General features: G+C 41.0%; 1 protein-coding gene across 2 annotated transcripts in view; it reads right to left on the bottom strand.

Annotated features, from left to right (window-relative positions):
* Window positions 1–7,436, bottom strand: part of LOC139345105 (neurexin-2-like) — a 111,463-nt gene extending 104,027 nt beyond the window's left edge. For both annotated transcript variants that reach the window (XM_070983591.1, XM_070983590.1), the window contains exon 1: window positions 7,075–7,436. The gene's annotated coding sequence lies outside the window, so the exon portion shown is untranslated. The remainder of the gene's footprint in view (window positions 1–7,074) is intronic.
* Window positions 7,437–14,753: the final 7,317 nt, after the last annotated feature.

A 14,753-nucleotide genomic window follows, 5' to 3' on the forward strand; every position in this document is an offset into this window, starting at 1 on the left:
CAGAAAAGGTTTGCTGATCACTTACAAGCATGCATCGTGTTCTTTTATAGTACATACTGAAAGTCTAGAGCCACTCCAGCAACCACATGAGGCTTTAATACTCAACACACACCAAGAACCAAACTATTAGATGGATGAACAACTTTTCTATTTTTAGATTACTACTAGTGGGGTCAAAACATTTAAGTTTGTCCTGAGGGAGGAACCAGAAGAAAGGCCATGTTGTTAACAGAGTCAGAACGGTTTATCCTCAAGGGACCTCAAATGTCTGGACCAAATTCCATAGAAACTGATCAGTCTACTGGAATTAGGGGCTCCAAATACCAGTTATCTTCCTTATTGATGAGTCTGCCAATTATTTTCTTGATTCAACGATTAATAGTTTGGTGTATAAAAGAAAGAAAACAGTGGGAAATTCCTGTCCATATATATCCTAAAACTGGTAACTTCAGGAAATCTCTTGTTTCTCCTGATCAACTGTCCAAAATCTAATCAAACATTTTTTTTGACACTTTTTGCTTAAAAAATTACTTAAAATATTTATGCTGACAATATTTATTGACATAATGCATTCCCTAGCCCCTTAACCACCTTAACCAACACAACTAAATGCTTACCCCAACCCTTACCCTTGCCTTAACCTAAACCTAATTCTAACCTGACCATTTTCTAACCCTTAAAACAAAGTCTTGACCTTCAAACATGCATTCGATGTTGTGAGGAACGGCCAAAAATGTCTCCACTTTCCAAAAATCTCCTCACTCTAAAAAAACTTCACACATGTGCACATGCATAGACACAAATTGTATGGTAAAGATGTCTTTGTGTTTACATACATATATATATTTAATTCAAACTGTCAAAACATACACTGATCCAAAGGCCAAAAAGAGAAAACACACTGTCTGGGAGTTAACATTACAGTATAGACATCAAAGATCAATGGAGCCCTTCTGTAACTGTGAAACTTCATAAATTTGCACATCTTTCAGATTCCTTGGGACTCTGAATATGCAAATACTCTACAACATAACCATCATGAAAGCAACCAAAATGATTTTTACCATAAATGACAGTTCCTTCCTTCCCCCTCAACTCTCAAAGAACTCTTCAGTTGCTGTCCTCGACTAGAACACCACGTATCAATGCGTGTTCTATAAATTAGGTCCTCATAAAGACATTTCCTAAAATATACGCACAAAAAAATTTAATGAGACAACAAGTCCCTCCTGTGCTTAAGTGACATTACCAGGAGCCATCATTCAGAACTGCGCTTGCTCATAGAGCTTGCCCATTTATACAGTATACTACTAATGATGGAAATGTTTGCCCTTGAAATCTCAGCTAATAAGCAGCTATGCTATGACATCCATTATTAGATCATCCAGTGCTGTCACATCTCATCCTGAGGAGAATGCCACCAGACAAAATGAAGAGTGGGAGCAGGCAAGCATCCTACTCTCTGATTCTCTTGTTTTCATACATACACACACATGCAGACACACACACACACACCTCCTCTTCAGCAGCTATGCAACAGAACAGCCCGGGTTAATCTTGGGTAACAGCTTCTTGGCCAGGATCAGAGAGCTCCACTAAGACCCAATGAATGCTGACATTGATACGGCATGGAGCCTCCTCACACAGGTAGGACACACGAGACAAATGCCTTTATAGATGGCGCAGCCTCGGGCAAGGATGAGATTGATTTTGCAACGCGGTATTAGATGAGATTTCCGATGCATACTATAACGAATTAGCATGAATCTGTTCCCCATGAGAGACGCCTGCAGATACATTGTGAATTGAAATAAATGACTGTCCCAGTGTTTACCACACCATCCCCCATGCTGCAGTCAGTTGGCCATCTAAGTGTGACAGGCCTGGTTTGAGCACAGCAGAGATCACCGTGATGGATGGACAGCCAGGCAGCTGCTAAAAATCTCTTGATTCACGCCCAGCCCGATATGCCACTCACTGATCAATTGCATCCACGTAAATCTGCCATCCGCCTTAATGTGACATGATAAGGAAGGAGAAAAGAAAGCTCACAGGCCTGTGCTCCTTTAACCTCAACTCTTAGAGTATAATGCAATTTACAATGGATCACCAGGTTTTCCGTTCTTATTTCACCCCAACACACAAGCTACCTTTCATCGCAAACTCTCCCATGCCTCCCATGTGAGAGTCCTGTGGATATTACCTCGCAAAAAGATAAATGCCCACAGCGGTGAGAGTAATGTCAGGAATGAAAAAGAAAGATTCATAGAGCGATCTGCAACTAAGATAGTGTAAGACCTCAGCAGCTCCGTCAGAAGTCTCTGACAACAGATCTGATGCAAGTTCAATCAAAACGTTTCAACTGGCCAAACTGGAGTCTGTTTTTTTTTTTTTTTCTTTTTAATTTCAAAGTTCGCGGCTGAGGTGATGTAGATAAACTGTATTATCAGACTGACAGTCAGTCAAAGCGAATGTTTGACCTTCCTCGTGTCACCACAGTTTTAGCAGAAGAAATTGGCTCATGCGCACGCTTCTTTAAAGATGACACTGATGTGCGGGAGCTGACTGTGGCGCTATCATGGATATAGTGCGGGATTGATCCCGCCTGTTGTTCGACTTGTGATTTATTGTTTCGTTGACATTCATTACTAAAGCTTTATTGGCATTTTAAGGACGGCCACAGCAAATACGAAACCTGACAAACCCAAATACCACAGCATTCTTGATTAAATACCTTAATATTGTTGTGCAGTATTTCAATATACAGTAATGTGATGATATTTTAGGAAAGCCCGGTTCCTTCACAGTCAATTAAGCTCCTTAATTTAGGCCACTTAAGTGTAATTTAGCCTTTGGGATGAGGAAAACGCACATAAAGTATATCATGATGTCAGTGTGTGACTAATAAAGTCCCAGACAGTATCTCGTCCTGTATCACATCACCCATTATTGAAGTTAAAATGCAGAATGAAAATGATATAGCAACTAGAGCACACAGCGTTGTTGTTATTCTTCACCACCTCTAAATTTTCCCTATCAGCGCTGTGTAGTAGATTTGGGCCACGTTGCGTTGCCGTCCTCTGAGCACTGTAGCTGCATAATGTATATCCTGACAGGGTGATATTGTGTTTTATATCTCTGAGGGCACTGATTATGCTGCCTGGGCACTTTCTGGTTAACAGTGCAGTTTCAGCTTCCCCTTCTCATGCTGTCACACAGTAACAACAATGGATGAGCTGAAATACCTACATTTGCAATGTAATGCAACACTTCTGAGTGTGCAAAAGATACCTGAGTGGAACAGGAAGACAAACCTGCTTTCTTTAACTGCTGGGTCACGTATCTTGAGTTTAATAGTGAATGCTTATTATAAATATCACCTTCAGGGGCTTTTATCTGCACTCTAAGAACTCATTATTCTGTATGCTATTTTGGTCGAATTACAACAGAACTGTGCAATACTAAACTGTGTGATTATGAACACTTACATTACTTCATTTTTCTTCGTTATTACTGGTCTACAATTGCTTGTTCACAAAGACCAGAGGCTAATTGAACACCATAGGAGGCCATCAGTTATAAAAGCTGTGTCTGCACGACATGGTGGGACAAAATACTTGTTTCTGCTGCACCCAGTGGAGCTTTTATCTATAGTAATACTGTCAGTTAAGCAGCAGAAAATGCAAATACTGACTCAAATTTCAAATGTGAGCCTAGTGATATTATCACAGGTTTTAGTTTCCCTACGTTCTACTGGACCGTCGTGGCCAACTGAGATACATATTTCAATTGGAGCACCAATCTGTCAATGAAAGGCATACACAATAGCCTTCATAACTTTCGTCGTTTTTCGTAATTGCTGCTTTGTCTGAAACTGCAATTTGATTTGGTACATTTTTGTTATGCACATATTTAATGAATCACAGCTGAGCTTTAAAAAAAAGAAAAAAACTTTTTTTGTCGGTGTGACAGGATTCAATGTACCTTCGCTCGAATCCTGAGAGTCTTTCTGCTTACAGAAAATTATAACCACCTTCCCTTCCACCTACTGCACCACCTGTGGAGAAAATAACTGGCAATTTCACTGCCTATTATTTCACAGATATATTACAATATCAATCAAGCCTTCCAAATCAATTGCCACTGTTCATGCAGATTTTACTTTATAAATGTTCTTAACTTTGATACTTCTTTACAACCTTATAGCTACTATTAAAACCAAGTGGCACAATGACCCAGATAGTAACTTAACCAACAGTGGGCTGCTGGTGTCACAACGCTGACTATACGGCTCCCAGCTATATGCCTTGTACGCAGGATTTCAGTTATCCAAGTATTTCATTAGAAATAACGCACAAATAATGGCCGAAGGTGTAGAGAGACAAAGATCTCAACAATGACCTTTTTTTTTTTTTTTTTTTTGTCTTCACCATCCAGGGACATAATCCCTGTTTGGCTGTGCAGCTGGCATGCAACTGAGTCACGCGTCAGCCCTGATTAGAAGCAGCAGTGGTCCGCGGGCCCCATTCCTCTGCCAGAGCCAGGAGTGGAAAAGGCCAGGGCCACCACTTTCAGTCTGTGGATATGACCTTGATGGGGTATGATAGAGAGGAAGCGACACGATTCGCAATGCCACACAATATCTGTAACCTTCCACTTCCCAAGTACGCATGCTGAAGCTATTGAGCTGTGACACACAAACACACACACACACACACAAACACACACCATGTCAACTCTGGCCTGTTGTTATTTCAAGCAGTCCCCTCCTTCATGTCATCCAATCATCCATCTCGCTTTGCATATTGGCTGGTGCTTTGTGCGGGATATCTTAATTCCAAATATTATTTCCTTTTCATACTCAGCAGCTGCCACGCTAATGTAAAAGTGCAGCTTTAAGAGATAATGGCTTAAAGAATTTCAATTATTAGGCCTGAATGTGAAATAACATGCAGCTTAATTTTAAGAGCTATAAAATCATTTGTAATGTTATTTCCAATATTATCACTTGCAGTGTTATGTTTGTTGTAACAGCAGCAGTGACACCATTCTTTTTTTTTTTTTTTTAATGCTAACTCAACCCAAGCCCTTAAACCTCATTGGAAGCAGCGATGGAGACAGATGTCTTGTGAGTCAGACCATAGCAACACAAGTGTGGTAAAGATGGCACTGAAGGCACCAAAAACACTGAGTGGTGAGTAAAATCTTGGCAATGGCGTGTCCTGTGTCAAAATATAGCTGATGAGAAATAAAAATAAACATGTGAATTGCACTGAGCTGCAAATAGAAATGAAGCATGACCCAGGGAAAATAAAATGCAGTATAACAAAAAAAGAAAACACAAAGAAAAGACTATGACACACCCTGCCTAAGAATATTACCATAACAACACGATATGCACAAGAAGTCATCCTCAGCGTTGCATAAGTTCACTGTTCATGTCTCCAGCATTGCGAGCCATGACTTCCTTGTTGTCAATGTGGCTCTCATTTCGGAAGCCAAGTGGCCGGCTAAAGAATCCAATAGCATTGAAATGAGTCTGTCTGCTCAACCGGCAGGGATTTAAGAGTACAGCCAAGCAGCATGTGGTAATGAGGGAACGTGCAAAGGATCTGAGATGCAATACTTGTGCTGCTGTCCACAAGTGAGGTGCTAAAAGATAGCATGCAACAGAAGCCAAGCAGAGGTGGCCGCCTAATGCAGGTGAACAGGAAATCTGAGCCAGCAGTGCTGTCGCCTGCTCTGTGAATACATGGATTCCAGTTTCCCCCACTCAGAGAACTCAGGAACAAAATGTCTTGTGTTACTGTTGGAGTAGAATTTGCAAAGCAAATAGGCTTACAGGAGGAGCAGGAAGGGCAGCGGCATGTATGTGAGATGTGCAGGGGGGTGTCGCTCAGAATCTTGGTCACCACCTCCTCTTTTTCTTTTTGCTAAAATAATCTGATTGTGAGCTTGTTGAACCACTGCCATTTCAAGAGTCAGAACAGTCAAGGAACAAAATAAAACAAACACATCCCTGTGTAAACACATAACATTCATAATGCCATAAAATCCAAAAACAAGAGACAATTATCAGGCAAACTGTCCCTCTCTGCTCATTTAGCTTTTCTTGGAAGCTTTAATTTGAACCAGAACCACCTCCTCAGTGGTCAACCCTGCTGAACTGGTGCCACATAATCTGCTGTATCCGTAGGCAGCAGCTTCCTATGGGGGTGTGGATACTGGTGCTGGTTTTAAGACACATTATCTCACTGCTCAGGTAAGAAACCTTTTCCTTCCAGCTCACAACTTTCCCCCCCCCCTGATTTTAAAGGAGAATATTCCGAGGTGACGGTGAGGCTTCCTTTGTTGCAGATGATGTGGCAGCCACTGGAAACAACTCCTGTTTCCCTCTCTGTCTCCTTCCTATCTTTAAACTGGCCAATCCTTTGCCACAGAACATGAAATGCCTCTCAATAATAAATAGGCTACCTCAAGCATTCCAGAGACAAGGGCCCATGCATGCTGCATGACTCAAAGAGCACCTTAACTTCACTTTTATATTTATATATATATATATGTACACCAAGGCGACATCAGGCGAACTCAAACAATAGGTTATGTGGCTCGTTTCCATATTTCTGCAGCAGCCTTTTTTATTCACAGAATGGGAAAAAAAAGCCACCACTGCATGTGCTGTAGCCCAACCACAGGACATGTCTTCCGGCACGCAATTAAGCGACCTCATCCGCAACCGTGTTGAATTTGGAAACCATACCTCTCCTCCACCCACCTCAACTGACTGTAAACACCGATAACAAAGATGGTTGGTCTCAAATCTGATTATCCCCGGCGACACTGAGTGAAAACCTTCAAAAGGCACCTCAGGAGAAGTGTCAATAATTTGTGAGCGGCAGCCCAACATCCCCGAATTGGAATACAAACAATTCTGGACCGCTGACATTGAAAAAACACACAGACGCTGATACGGCCACGGCTTATCTTGTCGCCTTGTACCGCAGCACGCTTTAAAGCTAATTACCGCCGCGCAAAGGGGTCGTTTCTGTGTAGGAGGTGTGCGGTGTCATTTACCTGTGCATCATCCAGCGATCCGACACATGGATACGGCGAGGGGGGTTTGATTATTCCAGCCAGGCAAACACAAGCACAAAGGAGGAGGAGGAGGAGGGGGCTGAAAAAAAAGAAGAAGAAGAAAAAAAAAAAAGAAAAATCCTAAATTGAGCAGAGATGAATGCGGCAGATGAATACGCGACCTCTGTCTTCAGAAAGGATCTTCTTATCTTTAGATGTAGCTGTGTAGATGGAGGGAGGCAGGCAGGGAAGCCCGGAGCTTCTCCGTACAGACAAAGATGCTTTCTCTCCTCCGCCGCACCGAGAGCAGCAGCAGCAGCGGCGGCGGCAGCAGCAGCAGAGCCGTCATTCCCCCGACACTTGATGGTAATAGTTTGGTAGGTAGCTTATATGGGTTGAGGGCGCGGTCAGCTGCTGTTGACCAATCCTGCTCCCCATCAAACTAACAGCAGCATTGCGATGGAGGATTAAACGGCGTTTAACCACAGAATCACAACCTGCGGTTGTCAGTCAGGTGTATTTATTTGCCACCCCCAGCATCATGTTAAAAAGAGGCTCTCAACATAGGATGGAAGTGATATTTGAGAGAGGAGACACAGGTTCGAGACCCGTCATCAGCCCCACCCTGCCCCCCATTCATGCTGCCCGAGTGTCCTTGAGCAAGGCACCCAACAGCTGCCGGGGCGTTGTCTAAACACCAAACACCTCCAGGTTTTTAGCGACAAATGCATTATTTGTCGAAAAAACGCCCTCAGCCCCATTGAATAGTGAATTGATATTTCAACCTGTTTCACACTTACTCATCTAGTTGCCATCTTTGTTTCATCACGTAACACAACAAGCCCACACGTTACTCCCCACAGCAGCAGCAGCAGCAGCAGCAGCCTGCTCACATTCAGCTTGTCTAATTCAGAATTTTATCCAGGCAAACTTTCACGGCTCTGGGGAAGTTTTTACGTTTATGTCAAGTTTATATTTCATTTGAAGTTCAACAAAATCACATCTATTTTATTGGAAACTGCAGAACATTGGCCAAAAGCATAAAAATGAACTGAATTACATCTCTGCTGCCATCAGTCCAGCAGCAGGTGCTTAAGTGAAACTGTAACTGTATTGTGAATTCTGCTATTTGGAGTTTGAGACTATTTGAGTTACAGAGAAGAAACCTGAAGTGCTAAATACCGCCGGGTCTGCCCTGTTACAGTAATGTCAAGAAGAGGCGACAAGGGGATGCTGAACGGCAGCAGTTAAAACATTAATTCCATTTATGCTTTGGATTTTTAGTTGAAATTACACAACTGGCGGAGTGGGGATATAAAATGTGAAATCTGTATTGGTAAAATTTTAGGAGCAGTAAAAATCTCATATCAAAGCAGTCCATCTCTAATGTTGCTTAACATTTATTATTGTTATAATGTATGCTTAAACTCTAACTTATTCATGAAGCAAGTAAAGGTTACTTGCTGTATATAGTACAAAAGACTTCACCTAATGCATGAAATGAGAAATAAGACATTTCAAACACACAAAAAAGGAAGGAGAGAGACATTTTTTTTTAAATAATTTTGCTATGAAAATGCAAATAGGAGAGAGTTCAGGATGTAAACACAGCCTGCATAAAGGTCTGGAGCTGGAGAGTGGAAACCTTTTAACCTGGTCATGTTGGAGGAAATTGTATAAGGTCTGGGTGATTGTTCTGGGTTAATAACTTAAGTTGTTTTTCTATGTTTAGTTTGGACTCTGAAAAGTCTTGCAGACGTCTACCAGACCTGAGACAACCCCAAGAGACTTCATGTGGTAAAAGACAGTAAGAGACATAAGAGACATTTCATACGTATTATCTTTTTAAAGCGATGATTTTATGTTCGCTGTCCTGTCTGTGAAATAAAGGGATGCTGATGTGCAGGATATGCTGTGGATATCTGACTTATCAGTGACAGCTGACGCACTCATACAGACCCCTGAAAGCCTGCTAAGGTGAACCGGTATGGGTCTAAGCCTTCCTCGCAAGAGAGATAAAATCAAAGCAATCTTGAGATGACGTATGAATAATGTATGTTCTGAAATGTTTTTGCCTGCAAAACAATTCAGCCTGAGTGAGTAGATAGGGCTGACTGCTTTTACAGCTACATTTCAAAATCCTCAGTGCTAAGCATCAACCAGTGCTTGTAATTTAATAGTGGTAATGTATGTACCAAGTAGAAATATTTCGACAGTATTTTGTAGCACAAAAGTATGAGCATGATGTCTTAATTACAGTGGCTGGATAACCAACACTGTCTCACCGCAGTCTGTGAAGCAGTCATGAAATTTAACCCATAGGATTCACCTACATAGACAAATTAATCTATTTAATTTGGAGGTATCTTTTTAATGCCTGCATTATGTCCATCCTTGTCCACTTTCAAGTTAGCAATAATAATTATGCAACACTAGAGTTTCAAAATAAAATCTGTTGAGAGACATTTCGGGTGACGCATGCACTTTAGTTAGATTTAGGCTCCAAAAGGTCAGGTTTAGGAAAAGGTTGTGGTTTGGATTACAATAACTACTTCCTTTAAACAATCAAATCCTTATTAATTTGAAAATTGTGCTGAATGTGATGGAAGAAATGGAATATACGTGTCCATGTACACAAATACTGGGCTGGAATAACTACCACAAGCTTATGTTACCCTATGCATCCCAAGTAATATAGAGCACATGTGTAAAAACAAAAAACAAAAACAGCTGTGATAACAAACAGACATTAAGAAATCCAGCAAACCAAGCCAAAGCCAAATTGTGAAGTAAAAGCATGTCCACAAAGCACTGCAACACATCTGCCTGCCAGTCACATAGCAGAGACAGTGCACTGAAATCCAAACAACGTCCTCATCAGCAGGCTGATTGTTTCAAACTCTCCTCCGAAGAATAAAGTTCACACACATTTGAGAGGTTAAATGTCTGTGGATGGTTTGCTGCTGCTACTTAGCACAGCGGTCGAGTGGTTATAATTTCCTGTCTTGTCGTCATCTTATCTTACCTTCAGCCTCCCTGCTCAGCCTTTTGCATTTCAATACCTGTACTGTGATTCAGCTGTGAATATTGGCTCTGTGTTACTATTTGGCAGGGCAGAGGACATGGTTTGACTAATGAAGAACATGCTATGCAGGTACAATATATACAATGATTTTTTAGTTTGAGTTTAGGTGACATTTCACATGTTTTCTCTCTCGACTAATTGTTAATACAGTCCAAAAGAGGAAAATAACTGGACCTTGTTGATTTAGTCTAAGAGACTTCTCTTCATTTAAAACTGAGGTAGTGTCAGTGTTTGGCCATCTGTCACTTCATTTTCAGGCATGCCAGCAGTCTGACTCCATGGACGTCTGTTTCAGTGTGACAGTGTGTCAGTTGGTTGGTCGGTGCACAGCTGCAGATTGAAATATCTCAGCAGGTAATGGATGAATTGCTTTGGCATTTTGTGCAGACATTCATGGTCCCCAGAGGGTGAAGCCTAATGCTCAGACTTTTTCTCCTGTGCCACCATGACGTTGGCATTTTTGGTTTGTAGTGAAAAATCCTGACAACTATTGACCGGATTTCATGACATTTGGTTCAGATATTGATGTTTCTCAGAGGATGAATCTTACCGACTTTTGCTCTTGTGCCACTGGCAGGATGACTTCTTGGATTTTGAGAGAACTGGATGGATTGCCATGAAGTTGAGTACACACATTCGTGTTGCCTGGAGGATTAACTGTGATAACCCTTCACTTTTGTCCCCTCCAGATGCCAAAATTGAATTTGTCCAACACTTTTTGACCTTTTTCTTTAGAATTAATCAGCAAATGTTAACAGGCTAACGTGCTAAGTTAAGGCAGCATTTTGAACATGAGAATGGTTGTAGACTACTCGGTTTTTGTTTCGTATGAGACCTTTTCCACTGGGCGGTTGCATTTTTATACACAGCCTGCAAAGCAGAATTATTGTGCAATAAAGCATCCACAAATGCAAATAGAACAGAAATGTGTGTTTTACTTTAGTGCACTAGATCATAATTATGTTTAGCCACCAAGCTGTAATCATTTTGTGGCCCCCTTTGCGACACATATTCTGTCCAATACAAGCTTTTATTGTGAACATCAGTGGTATTTCTGCCCCCACAAAACCTTACCAACCAGTTGTGTGTGTGTTTTAGTGACCTGTCTAAGGCAATTATTGATTTTTGTTCTGGTCTAAGGCAGAGTGAAGCTCTGCGGCCTCCATGAGGAAATAGCTCATCCGTTGTGCAAAGAGATACATATCCACAATTGCAGCAAAATATTGAACCGCGTCCATATTATGAGAAACCCCTCAGGACTTGCGTAAAGCATGCATGTTATTAAATGTGCTTTCTGGCATTCAGTGGCTTATTCTTTTGATCTGAAGAACGCTTGTCCACCAGTTCACAACACTGGCCTGTGCAGTTCGTGTGACACACTCTCTTCAAGCAGTGCAGTTCAAGCTGTTTGCTCAGTACAATTAAGCAGTTCATATTCCAAACAAACCTGATAACATACAGTCAGCAGAAGTTCAGTGCAAGTAAACAAGGTCTCTTAGCAAGTCTGGGAGCACCCGACTGGCTAAACTGTGCTTTGCAATAATGTGTTGTATTGATTAATGGGTGAGCATGGATTGAATATTGATGAGTAATCAGTTATTTATATTGATGTTGGATTTGTGAGGCAGATCAAATTTTAAATATTATATAATGTACAGTCTTATTCAAAATATAGCTACTATATTGTAATTATCTTTAAATAATATGATGCAGTGATCAACCAGACATAAATTATTAGGATGCAGCAGTATTAGCACTGCCTCCCCTCACTGCCTTTGAAATAAATATTTTAATATTATGACTTCATCCTACATAAAAATAGAAAATCAATAGTTCTTTTCCTCGCTGGAGGCATTTTGACATGTCACAGCAGGTGTAAATAATAAAATTAATGATGGCCTATTTAGCTGCTTCAGTTTCAGGGTCGGGTCTTGCGCATGTTGGCTCACTGTCGTGACTCAGGCACAGCTGAATAGAGGAGAGTCATTATATAGCCATTGTGATATTAACACATGTGGTTTTCCTTCTAAAATGTCAGAATGTCTGTTGTGAAAAAAAGCCTGTTGAGCAGAAGAAAATGTTTTTGCAAGTACTGTTCTTAACTGCAATTTTGAGGTACTTTAAACTTCTTATACAAGGGGAAATTCATAAGATACTCAGCAATATATAAAGTGATATACATAGGAAATATATGTAAATAAATTACACTAGCCTCACATTTACAAGCTTCAATACTGATGATGTACGGATAAATTAATCAATAATTATAATAATATAAATATTCTCAAAGGCTATTCTGCAAAATTTTGTTTGAGTATATTTTGTTGCTACTACTTTTACAAGTAAAATTTTAAGTGCGTGAGCGTGAGTGATCAAGTATTTCTGCTGCTTCTTTTACTTAAGTAAAACCTCTGAGTACTTCTTTTACCGCTGTGTGTGCCCTTATTCTGGTTAATTAGACCTTTACCTACATTTAAGATGAGTGAAACCATGCTGGGAGTTAGGTGATGAAGTCGCAAATTGTCCTGCCTTGACAGGTGCAACAGGCGAGGGAGGGAGCTGTCATTCAAGCACAGCCTGTACACGCCCACTCATTCATTCTGTTTACAGTATATGCAAATGATTGTACAAGCAGTCACCCCAGCACTTGTCCTGGATTTTTGATCCAGGTCATCTGGGGGTAATCTGTCTTGGATTGGCCATCTGATTGTGTGCGCCCCAGGATCCAACAGAGACTCTACTTCTTGAGCGGACTCATGTTGTTTGGGGTTGGACAGAGGGTAATGATGTTACTTTGTCATGCTGTGATAGAGAGCGGTTTATGTTAGGGAATCTAGGCTTGGTTTGCTGACACATCAGTTAAGTTAAAATCACAAATAAACAGACTCAGGTCCAAACAGCAATGAATGAGGGTAAGGAAGTGCCTCCCTCCAAATGCTCTTTAAGAAGACAGTAGTTAAAGAGGCTAAAATTATTGCTGACCCTTCCCTCATCCTGTATTCTGTGTAGGAACGGTTCGGTTCCTATCAAATACAGCAAAACACATCTAAAAGGTATAAAAACTCTTCCATTCCTCTATCTGTGAATCTCCCGAACTTAGGACATAAAGAGGATGTGAAATGAGGGGCTGTGTTGCATATATTTGAGTGTCTGTGCTGTGCACATTAGGTCTGTTACTGCACTATAATTGTATGTATGTAGCAACCTTTACCACTTGTCCGTGACAAATTTCTGCAGGGGCAAATAAAGTAATCTTGAAAACAGTCCTGAGAAGAACCTACTACAGTAAAAGTGAAAACACCTGAGGGTGTGAACTGTGATTCTACCTTGAATAGAGTCAGAGAATGAATTTTGATGCTTTCCTGCAAATTCTCATCTGTTCCCATCAAATGAACATTTCCCTGTGCTTCTCTGACAAAGATCTGCTTCATGGCAACATGCACAGGAGACTTATATGATTGTCATTAAGGGAAAATGTGATGTTTCTTTGCAAAAGCTGGAAAAAAAAATGCATACAACACTGTCGCTTGAAATATTCTGATACCTATAACACACTGATAGCTTCTCCTCCAGCAATTTAGTGCTGTACTCATAATGCTGGGTGACTCAGAAGAGAAAGATTAAAAACAGAATGGTCAAAATCAAAGCAGCAGAGGCTGAGATATCTGAGCCTGTTCTCATTCCCAGAGCGGCAGATACCACCGCTTTGTCACACCCCTCGGCATCTCAAACAGACGCACACGTCTGTATGAAACGCACCAGGCCTTCAACAAACACCACTGTAAACCCATCCCCAACAATATCAGACACTCAGAGCAAGATCACATAGTGTAAAGTATAAGAAAGTCCTCAAATGGAGGACATGGGGTGGATGGATGGGTCACACAAACACACAATTTCACCCAGGGGAGACAGGGTTTGTATCCCATGGCAAACCAAAAGTGAATGATCTCTTCCTATACTTTACCATGTAGGTTTGTTCAACTTATAGAAATAATTTTAGAGCCTAAACTTAACCAAGTTCTGGTTCCTAAACTAGCTAAAGTGACCATTTTACAATATTAAGCATGTGTTAGAAGGGCTTTCTGGCAGGAAGACTTTGTGCGTCATGAGATTATGTTGGTCTAATACTGACACGGATGGGTTTGCAGTGGAGTTAGTTGAAAGCCCGGTGCGTCTCGTACTGATACTAAAAGGTACCTTCTGCTTCTGATGCTGAGGGGTGTGACAGAGCGCCAGTATTTAATGCTCTTGGAATGAAAACGGGTTGGATATCCTGCTTTCCTCCCATTATGCAATTCAGTCTAGTCCTTCATTTGACATCATCATGGTTTGAAACTTAAGCTCCTCACGAGCCATAGAAGACATTAGATATGTGGCTTCACAAGCTAAGTCGTACTCCCTCAGATGAGTAACCTAACCCTGTGTGTAAAATCGGTGGAGTGCCACTTTAATTAGTTACTAAATCTCCTTGTGTTAATTAGTTAATATATCCAATTAGTGAATAATTCTCACTCCTCACAGGTGCTCGCCAGTGCTGTTTGTTCCCAAAGCTGGGGGTTTTCAGTCTGACATTACCACATGTGCCACCAGG

The sequence above is a fragment of the Chaetodon trifascialis genome, chromosome 16, assembly GCF_039877785.1.
Source record: "Chaetodon trifascialis isolate fChaTrf1 chromosome 16, fChaTrf1.hap1, whole genome shotgun sequence".
In the NCBI taxonomy this organism is placed as follows: Eukaryota; Metazoa; Chordata; class Actinopteri; order Chaetodontiformes; family Chaetodontidae; genus Chaetodon; species Chaetodon trifascialis.